Source organism: Crinia signifera, chromosome 2 (assembly GCF_055691185.1).
Source record: "Crinia signifera chromosome 2, ASM5569118v1, whole genome shotgun sequence".
Lineage (NCBI taxonomy): Eukaryota > Metazoa > Chordata > Amphibia > Anura > Myobatrachidae > Crinia > Crinia signifera.
The window spans coordinates 388,323,409-388,342,688 of NC_139218.1; the positions used below are offsets into that span (position 1 = coordinate 388,323,409).

The 19,280-nt window shown below is 46.6% G+C and overlaps 1 protein-coding gene and 2 pseudogenes across 6 annotated transcripts in view; 2 read left to right on the forward strand and 1 right to left on the reverse strand.

Annotated features, from left to right (window-relative positions):
* The window catches only part of DLG2 (discs large MAGUK scaffold protein 2), an 895,737-nt gene that overhangs the window by 128,616 nt on the left and 747,841 nt on the right, over positions 1-19,280 (forward strand). The gene's annotated exons all lie outside the window — the stretch shown is intronic.
* LOC146060824 (5S ribosomal RNA) lies at positions 12,141-12,259 on the reverse strand (annotated as a pseudogene).
* On the forward strand, positions 16,891-17,009 carry LOC146060825 (5S ribosomal RNA; annotated as a pseudogene).

Consider the following 19,280-nt stretch of genomic DNA (forward strand, 5'->3'; position numbering starts at 1 on the left):
TGGTGGTACGCCGGCGCCCCACGCCCTCTCCCCCGCCCTCCGCCCCCGCACATATAGGTGCAGTTTGTTTGCCATGGGCGCACGCACCCAGTGCATGCTTATGTGCACAAATGTGCACGCGCAGTCAAAAACCATCGCCTCTGTGTGAAGGCATATGCCCTTGCGAACGGACCTGAATAATGTCCTTTAAGTGCCTTTGTGGTATATGTAAATAAATTCCAAAGAAATTAAATGTAGAGAGAGATAAAGGCCCTGATTCAATAGCGCTCAGAACGGGGCAAATTCAGCCAGGCAGTGGGTGGCGTCTCAGGTGCTCGGTACGCTGTGATGTTAGCAGCTTACTGAACCAATTTGAATGAGGGCCAAAGTATCAACCTGTTTAGCTATGAAGGTTAAAACAGTTTATCGCCTTTTTGGTCCAATGGATGATGTATCGAGAGCGGGTCAGCGGCTATGTACATACGAATATGTCATTCAGGGACATTTCACGGCGGCACAGCTGATACCGATGATGTTAATGATATATCGGAAGGTCTGGCTGTGTTTGTGGGTGACCCACAACAACCAACTGGACTGTGGCTGCAGGGATTGACCTCGCAGTACAGTGGGCAGATTTAAATGCCAGCCCAGCTTTGATGTTAGTACTGATATATTGGGGGTCATTCAGACCGGCTCACCAGGCTGGGAATTCGCAGCCTGAGCGATATATCGAATGACCGTGCATGCACACGATACGCGTTCCCAGCTGTGCCCAGGGGGGAGGGGGCAATGCTCGGGAAGTGCTTCGGCTGGGCACCAGCTACCTTTTGCTGGGCTCCAGAAACCAGCGATCAGGTCTGAATCGGGTGCATGTGCAGTCTATCAATTAATTGCCCGGCCTGCGAATTGACAGCTATGCCATCAGGTCTGAATTATGGCCCCTGTCTTGTACTAAAGATTAACTATCTACTATTTTCTGTTAGCTAATTAATACTAATTTCAAACAGCAGGTGGCGCTATTGTTAATCTGTACTGTGCATTAGTACAACCACAGAATATGATGTAATGTAATCAGTGGTGTATTTATAATGTGTGCAGCCCTTGAGTCCCACAGGGGCCCACACCGCACACGTTACACCCATTTTTTTTTTAATACTTACCCTCTGGAGTGTAGAGGCGGGAGCGCTGTCGTAATTAATGAAAAATGGCTGCCGCACCATTTTTCCAGATTTCCACACATGCACAGTCGGGTCTGATCGCTCTAGTGCTCAGACCCTACTACACAGCGCTGCTCCTATCAGAGTAGAGGGGGGCCGGCCGCAGAGGCTGTACACTGCCCTCCTTTTTTTAAACGCCCCTGGATGTAATTTTTAAGTCCTGGGCTATGCACAGACTGCACACACTGGGAAAATCATCCAGTGGTTAGCGCTTTGCAAATGGATTTAATGTTCTCAAGCCGAGCTAAGCAAATCACAGGCTTGTACGAGTAGAATTCATTCTGACGGGGCAGCGACAGGGCCGTATATAGTGAGGCCGCCCCTAGGCACTACATTTTTGCCCGCCCTCCCCTATTAGGCGTGTGGCATGAAAATAACCCCCTAGATGTATCAGTGCTTTATTCTGGAAAAAATGCGGAATGGGTTTTTCTACATTATTTTCACAGTCTTTAATTAGAACCAATATGTATAACGAGGGAAATATCACAATCACCCGTGTTCCTCATTGTTTGTTATATTTTGCAGCTCCTGTGTCTACTGCGTAAATGGGAAGCTTATGGTATTTATCATGCACCAATTTTTTGGGGAGGAATCTTTTGTGATCCCTCCCCAGCATCTCCTCTGTCCCACCCTGTTGCAGTCACCTCATTTCTACCTGCATCAATAGTAGATACTGGTGATGTGAGACACTTGTTGCCCACATTGATGTTTTGTCGCGATTCACCAGTATGTACACAATTATTATGTGCTTGCCAGCCCCCCCCCCCCCTGTAGCAACCTTTAATTTTCACACTATTCAAATGTCACCTTTTTTTAAGCATTATAAATATTCTTTAAGTAAGATTAGGCTGCTGAATTAAAATGAAGGCTGCAGTATTGAATTAAGATGACCTTTCCTTGCCGTACCACTGAAGCTCCCCGCTGGTCCAGATGCTGCTCGCAACGTGCTTTCCAATCAAATGGATGCGGCCAGCCTGATCAGGACAATGCAGGTGCCAAATGGAGAACTGGGGTATACGCATATTAAAAAAATAGAGCATTGCATTCACAATACTTGGATGCACTGTATTTGTGACATATATATATATATATATATATATATATAAATAGATATATAGATAGAAATAGTGTCTGTGTATAGGTGGCCCGCCTGTGCACAGTCTAGACTTACTCAGCGCTGGAAAGGCCACGGGGGGGAGAAGGGGGCCACTTATGACGTCAGCGGCCCTCAATCCCAACGGCCAGGGAACATTTGCGCTTTCTGGGGAACTCCTATAAATACGCAGGGTTACCGCCAAATGCTCGCAGGGTGTCAATGACTCTACATACGGACAGGAAGGGCTGCTGCTAGGAATGTTGGGGCCTGGAACTGATTTTTAGTCCAGGCCCAGGGCATAAAGTGGTCCTGGAGAGGTGGGTTACTAATTTCCCCTGCCACTGAAACCCCCCTTCCCATTAGGTGGAGCCCAGGCCAGTGCTAGGGTTTTGAGCACCACCTGCAATCTATAAATTTGTGCACTACCTCACATACTTTATAAAGAGACAGTAGTCTCACAAGAAAGGGGTGTGGTCACACAATACTACCCCCAATTCAAACTACACTACTCAGTAGCACAATCATATTCACATTACATCGAATGTAGTGCCCCTGATTCATATTACACCACATAGTAATGTCCCTTATTCACGTTACTGATCCTGCTTCTTTGTGCCACTGGGACAGGCTTTTCTGTTGGTGCAGGGCTGTGGTCGACCAAAGTTCTTCCTACCACTACAGGTGGTGGAACTCCGTTCCATCCTGCTCCCTCCCACTTTAACCCCTTGGATGGGTCTATTGTGACTATTAGATGGTGTGTGGGTGTGGTCAGAGATTGTGGATGTGACTAATATTGTGTGGGTAAGGTCTTTGTCATGTGAGTGTGACCAGTGTTAGATGGGTGTGGCTACTGTCATGTGAGTGTAATGAGTGCTGTATAGGTGTGACCAGTGTGAGATGGGTGCGGCTACTGTTATGTGAGTGTAATGAGTGCTGTGTAGGTGTGACCAGGGTGAAATGGGTATGGCTACTGTCATGTGGGTGTAATGAGTGCTGTGTAGGTGTGACCAGGGTGAGATGGGTGTGGCTACTGTCATGTGGGTGTAATGAGTGCTGTGTAGGTGTGACCAGGGTGAGATGGGTGTGGTTACTGTCATGTGGGTGTAATGAGTGCTGTGTAGGTGTGACCAGGGTGAGATGGGTGTGGCTACTGTCATGTGAGTGTAATGTCTCTCTAAAGAATTTTGCATAGAAATACAAATGTTATACTTGGGGGCTGGGCATCTGGTCAAGATAATTGGCCTATTTTTATGTTGAGATCTGGAGATTTGGGGCCTGATTCTGGCGCATTTGGAACGTGGGCGAATCTGACCCTGTTCCGATGTTTGTGGGACTGCGCGTGTGCAGGCCCCGCCAACAAATAGCTTTGGTGAGTTCAACAATGGCAGTTCTTTGTGGGGAGGGAGGACGGCAGTGGACCATGGGAACGGACAGTGTTTAATGGGCGTCTCCATGGAAACGCTGGGCGTTCCCATGAGTACGCGGGTGGGCCGCTGCCTGATGGGGCGGGCAGCTGACATCACAGCACATCAGTCGCATGCACTGTCTTCGTCGTACACTGACTTCTATTTGCGAAGGCAGCAGAAATCGTTTGATGGTTGGCGACCAATAAATGATTTCTCCTGCTAGCGGGGGGCATGCGAAGGGGATGTGTCTTCGTTACATATCTCATCGCATGTTAGGGGAGTTGGGCGTTCAATGTCATAGACACAATAGTGAGAATATTGGACAGTTATTAATAAACTAGGTGATTCATCGCACCCTACGGGAGCTCTTCACACCGGCGTAAGGGGCTGCGCCCCCTTAATTTGTGAACATTTGTATATGAGAAAGATGGTTAGAATTGTATGAAAGATGGCCTGTATTGCAACTTCAGTTATAGGTGAAATGTGTTACATAGAGAGCATATGATTTGGAAGGGGGTGTGTATTGTTTTGTTTAATTAAAAAGTGGTTGCAGAGTAAGATGTACATTGATAGTGTGGATGGTACAGTGACATTTGTGGGTGTGTGGGGGGGGGCTGTGTGTGCATGTTGTTTAGGTGTGTGTGTGCAATAGTATAGTAGGGTGTTTCTGAGTCAGCGGCTCCCCACTGGCGGAGGTCACGACACAGGAAAACAGGAGGCTGGGTAGTGATAGGGGTGTGTGGACATAAGGGGGACTAAAGAGGAGGGTGGGAGATACTGTGCAGCTTCTGCCAGTGGGTAAGGGTCCAGTGTGGCAGTACAGGAGTACAGGATGGTGGCCCTGAGTCAGTGTCTCCTCCTACTGGGTGGGAGTTAGGGTGCATGAGAGCAGGAGGCTGGGCTATGAGGCATGATAGGGGCATGTGGGCAAAACAGCGTCAGCGACTCCCCAGTGGTGGAAGTTACGGTTCAGGAGAGCAGGAAGCCGGGTAGTGATAGAGGTGTGTGAGTATACGGGGGACTAAAGAGGGCCTTAGGGGTGCCGTGAATTGCGGGAGGGGCGCGGAGGGTGCTGTGAATCAAGGGAGGGAGGGGGCGCAGGTGTCCGCGAATCGCGGGAGAGGGCGGCGGTCCACAAAGCGTGGGAGGGGGCGTGAATCGCGCAAGGGGGGGTTGCGAATTGCAGGAGGGGGGTGCGCGGGGGGTGGCGTGAATCGTGGGGGGGGGGGGTGAATCACGGGAGGGGGTGGTGCGCGGGGGGTCCGCGAATTGCGGGAGGGGAGGCACGGGGCACGATGAATCACCTAGTTGGTTATATATTCTTGTAGGAGGATGGTAGGATGTTGCTGTCATTCAGAATGCATTTACATAAACAGTAATAGTAGCAGTAAAAGTTCTGATGTAATCAGTGGTGTATTTATAATGTGTGCAGCCCTTGAGTCCCACAGGGGCCCACACCGCACACGTTACACCCATTTTTTTTTAATACTTACCCTCTGGAGTGTAGAGGCGGGAGCGCTGTCGTAATTAATGAAAAATGGCTGCCGCACCATTTTTCCAGATTTCCACGCATGCACAGTACGGTCTGATCGCTCTAGTGCTCAGACCCTACTACACAGCGCTGCTCCCATCAGAGTAGAGGGGGGCCGGCCGCAGAGGCTGTACACTGCCCTCCTTTTTTAAAATGCCCCTGGATGTAATTTTTAAGTCCTGGGCTATGCACAGATTGCACACACTGGGAAAATCATCCAGTGGTTAGCGCTTTGCAAATGGATTTAATGTTCTCAGGCCGAGCTAAGCAAATCACAGGCTTGTACGAGTGGAATTCATTCTGACGGGGCAGCGACGGGGCCGTATATAATGAGGCCGCCCCTAGGTACAACATTTTTGCCCGCCCTCCCCTATTAGGCGTGTGGCATGAAAATAACCCCCTAGATGTATCAGTGCTTTATTCTGGAAAAAATGCGGAATGGGTTTTTCTACATTATTTTCACAGTCTTTAATTAGAACCAATATGTATAACAAGGGAAATATCACAATCACCCGTGTTCCTCATTGTTTGTTATATTTTGCAGCTCCTGTGTCTACTACGTAAATGGGAAGCTTATGGTATTTATCATGCACCAATTTTTGGGGAAGGGATCTTTTGTGATCCCTCCCCAGCGTCTCTTCTGTCCCACCCTGTTGCAGTCACCTCATTTCTACCTGCATCAATAGTAGATACTGGTGATGTGAGACACTTGTTGCCCACATTGATGTTTTGTCGCGATTCACCAGTATGTACACAATTACTATGTGCTTGCCAGCCCCCCCCCCCCCCTGTAGCAACCTTTAATTTTCACACTATTCAAATGTCACCTTTTTTTAAGCATTATAAATATTCTTTAAGTAAGATTAGGCTGCTGAATTAAAATGAAGGCTGCAGTATTGAATTAAGATGACCTTTCCTTGCCGTACCACTGAAGCTCCCCGCTGGTCCAGATGCTGCTCGCTACGTGCTTTCCAATCAAATGGACGCGGCCAGCCTGATCAGGACAATGCAGGTGCCAAATGGAGAACTGGGGTGTACGCATATTAAAAAAATAGAGCATCGCATTCACAATACTTGGATGCACTGTATTTGTGACATATATATATATAGATAGATAGATAGATAGATAGATAGATAGATAGATAGATAGATAGAAATAGTGTCTGTGTATAGGTGGCCCGCCTGTGCACAGTCTAGACTTACTCAGCGCTGGGAAGGCCACGGGGGGAGAAGGGGGCCACTTATGACCTCAGCGGCCCTCACTCCCAACGGCCAGGGAACGTTTGCGCTTTCTGGTGAACTCCTATAAATACGCAGGGTTACCGCCAAATCAGTGGCGTAACTATAAATTTTGCTCCCCCCTGCAAAAAATGTTTGTGCCGCCCCCCCCCCAATGCTTTTAATATAAAAAAATACATAAAGATTTGCTGCCTCATCTTTTCTAACTTCAAACAGGAGGCAGCAGGTGGGAGATTAGCGAAAGCACCGATAGGCAGTGGGATGGGCAGACCAAGGAGGTGAGGCGAGGGAACAATTCCAAATCTGCTCTAGAGGCATTTTTGAGGTAAAAGAGGCACAAGCAGCAGACTCAGACTCCCTACACAACTTTCTGAGGGACCCTGCAGCCTCACCCCAGCAGCGCAGGCTCATCAATATAATTATAGATATAACATTATGCCCATAGCCAGCCAGCTTGCGATGCTAAGGCAATGATCCTATAGCCTAGACAGGCATCTCCCACATCACCAGGGGCTTCAGCTCCTGCATGCTGCCTCAGGGGCCAGGAGCTGTCGGGTAGCAGCCATGTTGCCCGGTGCACCAAGGCTCACCTTTCTTAGCCTTATCCGGGGGGCTGTTCTGCGCCGGCAGCCGCTGGTCCAGGATGTACAGTATCTCCCCTCCCAGGGGAGCAGCGGGAGAGTGCGGAGAGACATGGCCGGCGGCTCGAGGGAGAGCGGGGACACTGGAGTATCACAGCGATCACAGCTGACAGAGGGCGAGTTAGCTGGGAGGCTGGGTGTCACTGGGAGCGGATACTTGTACGCGGTTCAGGCCGTCTGTGATCCCGGGTCTTCAGCCACCCGCTCTCTCTACTGTCTCAGGCCGCGGACACCGCTGCGCAGTTGCTTGGTATGTGGGCACCGGCGTACGGCGCCCCCGCTGCTGTCTGCTCCCCCAAGCGGCAGCGGGGGCTGCCTTACACTAGATACGCCACTGCGCCAAATGCTCGCAGGGTGTCAATGACTCTACATACGGACAGGCAGGGCTGCTGCTAGGAATGTTGGGGCCTGGAACTGATTTTTAGTCCAGGCCCAGGGCTTAAAGTGGCCCTGGAGAGGTGGGTAACTAATTTCCCCTGCCACTGAAACCCCCCTTCCCATTAGGTGGAGCCCAGGCCAGTGCTAGGGTTTTGAGCACCACCTGCAATCTATAAATTTGTGCACTACCTCACATACTTTATAAAGAGACAGTAGTCTCACAAGAAATTGTGGTCACACAATACTACCCCCAATTCAAACTACACTACTCAGTAGCACAATCATATTCACATTACATCGAATGTAGTGCCCCTGATTCATATTACACCACATAGTAATGTCCCTCATTCACGTTACTGATCCTGCTTCTCTGTGCCACTGGGACAGGCTTTTCTGTTGGTGCAGGGCTGTGGTCGACCGAAGTTCTTCCTACCACTACAGGTGGTGGAACTCCGTTCCATCCTGCTCCCTCCCACTTTAACCCCTTGGATGGGTCTATTGTGACTATTAGATGGTGTATGACCAGTGCTGTGTGGGTGTGGTCAGAGATTGTGGATGTGACTAATGCATACCCTCCAACATGACCCATTCCATTAGGTACAAAATGGTCTGTTGCTGGACTTCCCTGCCAGTGGCAGTTGCAGATGTGAGGCTGCAGCACAGTCCAATGTTCAAAAAGGGGAGCCACACCTACTGCCACCCCAAACATCACTGTCCTGGACTCACTGACTGTTGATATGACCCCCCCTCTTTGAATTTTGGACTGAGCTGGAGCCCCACCTGTGTAACTGCCACTGGTAAGGAAGTCCAGGAACAGACAATTTTGTACCTAATGGAATGGGTCATGTTGGAGGGTATGCTAATGTTGTGTGGGTAAGGTCTTTGTCATGTGAGTGTGACCAGTGTGAGATGGGTGCGGCTACTGTCATGTGAGTGTAATGAGTGCTGTGTAGGTGTGGCTACCAGTGTGAGATGGGTGTGGCTACAGTCATGTGAGTGTAATGAGTGCTGTGTAGGTGTGACCAGTGTGAGATGGGTGTGGCTACTGTCATGTGGGTGTAGAGTGCTGTGTAGGTGTAGCTACTGTCATGTGGGTGTAATGAGTGCTGTGTAGGTGTGACCAGTGTGAAATGGGCGTGGCTACTGTCATGTGGGTGTAATGAGTGCTGTGTAGGTATGACCAGTGTGAGATGGGTGTGGCTACTGTCATGTGGGTGTAATGAGTGCTGTGTAGGTGTAGCTACTGTCATGTGGGTGTAATGAGTGCTGTGTAGGTGTGACCAGTGTGAAATGGGCGTGGCTACTGTCATGTGGGTGTAATGAGTGCTGTGTAGGTATGACCAGTGTGAGATGGGTGTGGCTACTGTCATGTGGGTGTAATGAGTGCTGTGTAGGTGTGGCTACTGTCATGTGGGTGTAATTAGTGCTGTGTAGGTGTGACCAGTGTGAGATGGGTGTGGCTATTGTCATGTGGGTGTAATGAGTGCTGTGTAGGTGTGACCAGGGTGAGATGGGTGTGGCTACTGTCATGTGGGTGTAATGAGTGCTGTGTAGGTGTGGCTACTGTCATGTGGGTGTAATTAGTGCTGTGTAGGTGTGACCAGTGTGAGATGGGTGTGGCTACTGTCATGTGGGTGTAATGAGTGCTGTTTAGGTGTAGCTACTGTCATGTGGGTGTAATGAGTGCTGTGTAGGTGTGACCAGTGTGAGATGGGTGTGGCTACTGTCATGTGGGTGTAATGAGTGCTGTGTAGGTGTAGCTACTGTCATGTGGGTGTAATGAGTGTTGTGTAGGTGTGACCAGTGTGAGATGGGTGTGGCTACTGTCATGTGGGTGTAATGAGTGCTGTGTAGGTGTGACCAGGGTGAGATGGGTGTGGCTACTGTCATGTGGGTGTAATGAGTGCTGTGTAGGTGTGACCAGGGTGAGATGGGTGTGGCTACTGTCATGTGGGTGTAATGAGTGCTGTGTAGGTGTGACCAGGGTGAGATGGGTGTGGCTACTGTCATGTGGGTGTAATGAGTGCTGTGTAGGTGTGACCAGGGTGAGATGGGTGTGGCTACTGTCATGTGAGTGTAATGTCTCTCTAAAGAATTTTGCATAGAAATACAAATGTTATACTTGGGGGCGGGGCATCTGGTCAAGATAATTGGCCTATTTTTATGTTGAGATCTGGAGATTTGGGGCCTGATTCTGGCGCATTTGGAACGTGGGCGAATCTGACCCTGTTCCGATGTTTGTGGGACTGCGCGTGTGCAGGCCCCACCAACAAATAGCTTTGGTGAGTTCAACAATGGCAGTTCTTTGTGGGGAGGGAGGACGGCAGTGGACCATGGGAACGGACAGTGTTTAATGGGCGTCTCCATGGAAACGCTGGGCGTTTCCATGATTACGCGGGTGGGCCGCTGCCTGATGGGGGCGGGCAGCTGACATCACAGCACATCAGTCGCATGCACTGTCTTCGTCGTACACTGACTTCTATTTGCGAAGGCAGCAGAAATCATTTGATGGTTGCAACCAATAAATTATTTCTCCTGCTAGCGGGGGGCATGCGAAGGGGATGTGTCTTCGTTACATATCTCATCGCATGTTAGGGGAGATGGGCGTTCAGTGTCATAGACACAATAGTGAGAATATTGGACAGTTATTAATAAACTAGGTGATTCATCGCGCCCTACGGGCGCTCTTCACACCGGCGTACGGGGCTGCGCCCCCTTAATTTGTGAACGTTTGTGGGAGAGGGCGGGGGTCCGCAAAGCGTGGGAGGGGGCGTGAATCGCACGAGGGGGGGGGAGTTGCGAATTGCGGTAGGGTGGTGCACGGGGGTGGTGTGAATCGTGGGAGGGGGGCGTGAATCGCGGGAGGGGGTGGTGCGCGGAGGGTCCGCGAATTGCTCGGGGGGGGGGCACGGGGCGCGATGAATCACTTAGTTGGTTATATATTCTTGTAGAAGGATGGTAGGATGTTGCTGTCATTCAGAATGCATTTACATAAACAGTAATAGTAGCAGTAAAAGATCTGACTTAAAACACCTACAGTAAAACAGAACAGGTGTTATATATTATACAAGAATTGGTTGATGATGTCTAGGTTGACGTGCACATAGTTGTCACTGGAAAAAAATTGCCACAAGAAAAAATCAACACAGAAAGGTCAACACATGTAAATGTTGACACAAGTGTGGTACTTCATTGGTGTCCATATCGACACATGAGAATGAATATGAAAACATTCAAAAAAAGAAAAATAAATCTTCAAAAACTCATGTCAACCTTTTTCATTGTCGACCATAGCCGTGTCAGTGTTTTGCATGTGCCATTTAATCCTGGGGTTGCTGTGAATCGCGTGGGGGGGGGGGAGAGAAGGTGAGGGGCGTCCGCGAATCACGGGAGGAGGGGTCGTGGGTGGATGCCGTGAATTGCGGGAGGGGGGGGGGGTTGCGGGGGGTGTGGGTGCCGCGAATCGTGGGAGGGGGGGCGCGGGGGGTTGCAGTGAATCGTGGGAGGGTGGGTCGCGGGGGTGGGGGGTTGCCGCAATGACAGGAGGGTGGGTTAGGGGGGGTGAATCGCGGGAGGGGGGTCGTGGGGGGTACCACGGGAGGGGGGGCCCGGGGGGGGTGCCGCGAATCGCCACAAGAAAAAATCAACACAGAAAGGTCAACACATGTAAATGTTGACATAAGTGTGGCACTTCATTGGTGTCCATGTCGACACATGAGAATGAATATGAAAACATTCAAAAAGTGAAAAATAAATCTTCAAAAACTCATGTCAACCTTTTTCATTGTCGACCATAGCCATGTCAGTGGCATGTGCCATTTAATCGTGGGGTTGCCGTGAATGGGGGGGGGTCGCAGGGGTGCCGCAAATTGCGGGAGGGGGGGGGTCGCAGGGGGGTGGTGGTGCCGCGAATCACGGGAGGGGGGGCGGCGGGGGGCGCTCACTTGGTGTGTCTGGTGAGTAGCTGTGTCTTTGCTGGGTAACATGGGAAGGCAGAGGGTGTCTGGCACTGTGGGCTCACTGGGCTCTCTGTCATGTGAAAAGGAGGGTGTAGATCCGCACAGACTGGGAGTTTAAATTGTTGATCGGAAAACCAACTAAATTACAACTACTAAGGATATAATTTCTGGTAGTTATGGGGTTGGCGGTGCGCCCAGCGTTTAGGGTCAATGATTATACACTGGGGTTTTGTCAAGGAAGACCTGACAGAGAGAGAGAAACGCTTTTTGGGCGCACTCCTTTTTTGTAAATTTACAAGTATTAGATGATTATTTTAAGATATAACTTTTATTAAAGACTTTGTTAAAATAAGTGGCACTCTGAGTTCAAATAATTGAATAGGTTAAAAATGTAGTGTGGTCCTCAAACTATTATTGTTTAAGGAATAATAATTGTTATGTCACACTTTACTTTATCATTTATGCACTGAGTTTTTCAAAGGTACGATTACCAGTGAACATAGGCAGAGAAATGATTTAGTTCCCTTTATGAATCGATATGGTGTGCTGGTATTGCACAGTAAATATACACAGTGGTTTACCACAGATAGGTCACAGCCTTTATAAAATAAATGGTTTCTAATAACAACAGATCTCTCTAGCAGTCATGGGTACAGTGGTTAGATTGAAGCAACGGCTTGCTTCCCTTATACTTGTATTGCCACACCTGGTCTTCCCCAGGGGTCTCCCACCTGGGTACTGTCCTGGCCCTCCACTGCTTGGCTTCCAAGTTCGGAGAGGGTTTGGGCAAACCAGCGGGGTATGGTGGCAATACGTAAAAATTAATGCAAGGTGCTTCAATCAATTGGTACTGCTTGGCTGCAGATAGTAGTGGCGCATCACACTGGGCCTTTTTATTGGCCTGATAATTTCACAAGGGGTTAATGGTAAATAGCTTATTGGGAATGCAGGTGAAGCACACTGGTACTGTAGAAAAAAATTATATTAAGTATAATATAATGGTTGACACAGATTGTGTCGACACAGTGTTTAGTTTGAGGGAGAAAAAATATTATTATGCAATGGTCGAGAATAACAATGTGGAAAGTAAATTGTTTTTGGAGAAAAAGATTATATTGGTGGATAGAACACTTTGTTGCAAAAAATCGTGCTTTGAGAGACTTGCTGTCTGTAGATGGAGTCAATTCTTGGCAAGTATGAAGCACTGAGTATAGAGCAGTTTGCGCAGGATACATAGACACATTGTTAGTGATTTGCTACAAATAGACACACTGTTGATGAAATGCTCCTGATTGATCAAAGAAAACAAGAGATACTGTAGCCAGAGTATGATAGCCGGCTTGCTGAAGGAAATATATAAATATGGCTAACGCTGTGTTTGGGTGGTTGACACGAGGTGTCGACACAGTGTTCTCTAGGGTATAAAATACACAAATAGCACCAAGTGGGGAATGATGTTTGAGTGAGCACTTCCCAAATGCAAGGCACAGGGGAGTGTGCTCGAGTACCTGCTGCCGCTGCCTGTGTTAGCGGCTGATGGCGGGACTCAGCGTGTCGGCGGCTTGCTGCGGGGAGCCTCGCGGTGTTGAGCCAGACCAGGAGGTGTTGACAGGTGGTCTGCCGCTGACTAGCGGAGTGCGGGGAGATCCAAGGCGCAGGAAACCGGACCTGCTAGTTGCTGTTGCTCCGTCGCGGTGATTGACGGCTGGTGGGGTCGCGGCTGTAGCGCGTTGGTTACCGGTGATGGCCGGTGATTGCTAGAGAGGTAGGCTGGACGGGAACTGGCTGCTGGACACGTGTTTCGCCTATGGGGCTTCTTCTAGCAGTGCCATTTTGGAAAGGGGCAGATGCCCTGACTTTATTCTCGCTTGTTTTTTGATTGACAGGTGATTTGACCAATAGGGTATATGGGATTGATTTCTTGTCTATATATTCCCATATAATACACTGGTTGGTTATTCAATTGATTGCTTGAGGTGACCTTGCTGGGTATATCAAAGTCAATGGAGCAAAAATACATATATATGTAAAAATAAATGAAAATACATGTAATTATAATGAATGAAAATAAATATAAATATAAAAATAAATAAAAATAAATATAAAAATAAAAATAAACATAAAAATAAAGATAAAAATGAAAATAAAAATAAAAATAAATATAAAATAAAATAAATTAAAATAAAAATAAATATAAATATAAATATAAAAATAAATATAAATATAAATATAAAAATACAATTAAAATATCTATATAAAAAAATAGGAATATAAATATAAATGAAAGTACATTGGGGGTACCGCATGAGTACAATTACAGGGTTGGTTATTGTAGCCGCCCCGGGTGTCGAGACTTAAAAATCCCTTGATGGATGTTCGCTGGTTCTCAGGGAGATTAATGATCGTGGTCAGTGGGTGATTATTAGAATGTGGTGAAAGTTTAAGACTCCGGAGGAACTGCTCAAATGACGAAACTTTCAAGTCCAACTGTCAAGACCTAACCAGGAGACTGAATGAAAGAGGTTATTCGAACAGATCGATTAAAAAAGCTGAAAAGATGGTGATGACCAAAAATCGCTCAGAGATGTTATTTCAAGATCAAGGAATCTCCCCCAAGCCAATAGACAATACCATCCGATTCGTGGGCAACTACTGTTCGGAATGGAGAGAAATTAAGAACATTGTACAAAACCACTGGCCGATCATCCTCAGCGATAGCGATCTTGCTGCCAAAGTGAGACCACAGATAGACATGAGCTGGAGACGTGCCCCAAGTCTAAAGGACCAACTTGTACACAGTCATTTTGCCAATCCAACATCTAGACCCTCATCTCTCAAAGACTCATATCCATGCGGAGTTTGCAAAATCTGCCAATATATTAACAGAACCATGACAATCGAAGACAAGTATAACAAGACCATCACGATAAAAGATTTTTTCAACTGCAAGAGCAAAAATGTCATATACTGAGTAACCTGCCAGTGCAACATGAAATACATAGGCATGACATCCAGGATGCTTAAACAGCGGGCTTTGGAACATCTTGGCAACATACGTAATGCCCCATCTGATATTACGAAAATGAAAAAACTTACCACAGTAGCCAGACACTTTCTAAAAGTACATGCTGGTAATCCCTCAGGTTTTCAGATCTGCGGTCTAGAACAAATCCAGATAGGACTCAGAGGAGGAGACCTGAACCAAATGCTCCTTCAAAAAGAGAGCAAATGGATCTTCAACCTTGGCTCACTGACCCCCAAAGGTCTAAATGAGGATATCAAATATGGAGCTTTTCTTAAGTAAAAAACAACCACCAAAAGAATTACAACAGGGCTGATTGTACAACCGAATTACTAACAGAACAATCACGGCCAACAATTCATAATTTTAAGATCACCAATATCACTATAATCATCTTTTTTTATCTACTTTATTATCAACCTCACCAGTTGTCCTTTCTCTAGCAATCCCCACCGCTGAAACACCATCCCACTGTCACCATATAGGGTACAATACTAATGGCACCACCCCTTGGGTCACCAATTATCACCCTTCTACAGCCACACATGGAGGTTCACAGCGGAATCTCCTCATCCACCACGTCCTACTGGACCAGTGTCATACCAATCTGCACCTTTTTCTCACGGTTTATTCACTGTCTTGCATTTTTCACTGACACAGCTGTTCTTCACTTCTCCCTCCCCTTCCCCCCCCCCCCTCCCCCCTCAACCGACACATCACCTAAGAAATCACTTCATCTTTCCATTTATAAATAACTGCTCACCAATCACGGGCAATAAGGCACCACATTAAATAAGGTTAATTACATAAGAACCCCAATAACTACCCTCCACCTGTAAAGTGAAACTTTCACCACATTCTAATAATCACCCACTGACCACGATCATTAATCTCCCTGAGAACCAGCGAACATCCATCAAGGGATTTTTAAGTCTCGACACCCGGGGCGGCTACAATAACCAACCCTGTAATTGTACTCATGCGGTACCCCCAATGTACTTTCATTTATATTTATATTCCTATTTTTTTATATAGATATTTTAATTTTATTTTTATATTTATATTTATTTTTATATTTATATTTATATTTATTTTTATTTTCATTTTTATCTTTATTTTTATGTTTATGTTTATTTTTATTTTTATTTATTTTTATATTTATATTTATTTTCATTCATTATAATTACATGTATTTTCATTTATTTTTACATATATATGTATTTTTGCTCCATTGACTTTAATATACCCAGCAAGGTCACCTCAAGCAATCAATTGAATAACCAACCAGTGTATTATATGGGAATATATAGACAAGAAATCAATCCCATATACCCTATTGGTCAAATCACCTGTCAATCAAAAAACAAGCGAGAATAAAGTCAGGGCATCTGCCCCTTTCCAAAATGGCACTGCTAGAAGAAGCCCCATAGGCGAAACACGTGTCCAGCAGCCAGTTCCCGTCCAGCCTACCTCTCTAGCAATCACCGGCCATCACCGGTAACCAACGCGCTACAGCCGCGACCCCACCAGCCGTCAATCACCGCGACGGAGCAACAGCAACTAGCAGGTCCGGTTTCCTGCGCCTTGGATCTCCCCGCACTCCGCTAGTCAGCGGCAGACCACCTGTCAACACCTCCTGGTCTGGCTCAACACCGCGAGGCTCCCCGCAGCAAGCCGCCGACACGCTGAGTCCCGCCATCAGCCGCTAACACAGGCAGCGGCAGCAGGTACTCGAGCACACTCCCCTGTGCCTTGCATTTGGGAAGTGCTCACTCAAACATCATTCCCCACTTGGTGCTATTTGTGTATTTCATACCCTAGAGAACACTGTGTCGACACCTCGTGTCAACCACCCAAACACAGCGTTAGCCATATTTATATATTTCCTTCAGCAAGCCGGCTATCATACTCTGGCTACAGTATCTCTCGTTTTCTTTGATCAATCAGGAGCATTTCATCAACAGTGTGTCTATTTGTAGCAAATCACTAACAATGTGTCTATGTATCCTGCGCAAACTGCTCTATACTCAGTGCTTCATTCTTGCCAAGAATTGACTCCATCTACAGACAGCAAGTCTCTCAAAGCACGATTTTTTGCAACAAAGTGTTCTATCCACCAATATAATCTTTTTCTCCAAAAACAATTTACTTTCCACATTGTTATTCTCGACCATTGCATAATAATATTTTTTCTCCCTCAAACTAAACACTGTGTCGACACAATCTGTGTCAACCATTATATTATACTTAATATAATTTTTTTCTACAGTACCAGTGTGCTTCACCTGCATTCCCAATAAGCTATTTACCATTAACCCCTTGTGAAATTATCAGGCCAATAAAAAGGCCCAGTGTGATGCGCCACTACTATCTGCAGCCAAGCAGTACCAATTGATTGAAGCACCTTGCATTAATTTTTACGTATTGCCACCATACCCCGCTGGTTTGCCCAAACCCTCTCCGAACTTGGAAGCCAAGCAGTGGAGGGCCAGGACAGTACCCAGGTGGGAGACCCCTGGGGAAGACCAGGTGTGGCAATACAAGTATAAGGGAAGCAAGCCGTTGCTTCAATCTAACCACTGTACCCATGACTGCTAGAGAGATCTGTTGTTATTAGAAACCATTTATTTTATAAAGGCTGTGACCTATCTGTGGTAAACCACTGTGTATATTTACTGTGCAATACCAGCACACCATATCGATTCATAAAGGGAACTAAATCATTTCTCTGCCTATGTTCACTGGTAATCGTACCTTTGAAAAACTCAGTGCATAAATGATAAAGTAAAGTGTGACATAACAATTATTATTCCTTAAACAATAATAGTTTGAGGACCACACTACATTTTTAACCTATTCAATTATTTGAACTCAGAGTGCCACTTATTTTAACAAAGTCTTTAATAAAAGTTATATCTTAAAATAATCATCTAATACTTGTAAATTTACAAAAAAGGAGTGCGCCCAAAAAGCGTTTCTCTCTCTCTGTCAGGTCTTCCTTGACAAAACCCCAGTGTACAATCTCTGTCATGTGAGTCAGTCATGTGAGTCAGAGGCTCCACCCAGCCTTAGAGTCAGACACACTTTGAGTGACAGATGTAGCCACATATATAAGAGATATACAAATTAAATTAACTAAAGTGAAATACCGCGTAATTAAATTAAATTAAAAACATTTCTCTCTCTCTCTTTAAAAATAAAATGGAAATCTACAATGGTGCAAATGGAAAATTGGTATTGTACAAACACAGCCAAGACGACATAAAACAGCTGCAATGCTAATATATTGTGTACTATTAACTGAAGAGGTTGGCTAATTGGCAGCATCATCACGTGTTATCATTGCGCCAAGCCTCCTGATCCTGAAAGAAATACAACCCCCTAAAACAGGAAGGGGGCCAAACCTGTCCTCAAAATCTACCAACTGTTCATGTGTATCAAGCAACCTGTGGATCTATAGTAAGAATGAATGCATCATGTTTGAAAATGTGACAGTAATGACTACAGCTGTGAACCAGCTAGGTGGTCTGGGGAATGTGACAGTTAGTAATGACTGCACCTGTGCACCAGCTAGGTGGTCTGGGAAATGTGACACAGTAATGACTACAGCTGTGCACCAGCTATCTGGTCTGGGAAATGTGACAGTTAGTAATGACTTCAGCTGTGCACCAGCTAGGTGGTCTGGGAAATGTGACAGTTAGTACTGACTACAGCTGTGCACCAGCTAGGTGGTCTGGGAAATGTGACAGTTAGTAATGACTACACCTGTGCACCAGCTAGGTGGTCTGGGGAATGTGACAGTTAGTAATGACTGCACCTGTGCACCAGCTAGGTGGTCTGGGAAATGTGACACAGTAATGACTACAGCTGTGCACCAGCTAGGTGATCTGGGGAATGTGACAGTTAGTAATGACTACACCTGTGCACCAGCTAGGTGGTCTGGGAAATGTGACAGTTAGTAATGACTACACCTGTGCATCAGCTAGGTGGTCTGGGGAATGTGACAGTTAGTAATGACTGCACCTGTGCACCAGCTAGGTGGTCTGGGAAATGTGACAGTTAGTAATGACTACAGCTGTGCACCAGCTAGGTGGTCTGGGAAATGTGACACAGTAATGACTACAGCTGTGCACCAGCTATCTGGTCTGGGAAATGTGACAGTTAGTAATGACTTCAGCTGTGCACCAGCTAGGTGGTCTGGGAAATGTGACAGTTAGTACTGACTACAGCTGTGCACCAGCTAGGTGGTCTGGGAAATGTGACAGTTAGTAATGACTACAGCTGTGCACCAGCTAGGTGGTCTGGAGAATGTGACAGTTAGTAATGACTACACCTGTGCACCAGCTAGGTGGTCTGGGGAATGTGACAGTTAGTAATGATTGCACCTGTGCACCAGCTAGGTGGTCTGGGAAATGTGACAGTTAGTAAAGACTGCACTTGTGCACCAGCTAGGTGATTTGGAAAACGTGGACCGTTGGTAGATCTGGAGGACCGGTTTGGCCACAACTGCCCTAAAAGGATAACTGTGAAACACTTATGGGAACATATTGACTGAACAATTACACCCATATGGTGCACCTGTGAAGCAGAAGAATGTAGGGTGCTGTTTTCTCCCACCTTGCATGCCTTTTATAACCCCTCTTTCTCCACTGGCACTGTCCCCTTCTTTATTAAACAAGCTCTCTTCTCTCCCATTCTAAAGAGAACACTCTTCCAATCTATCTCCTCCCCTTCGACCCCAAACTGTAATAATGACTTACAGTACCTTCTAACGCTTGTCCACTATCTTTTCCTCCAACTATCTCCACAACC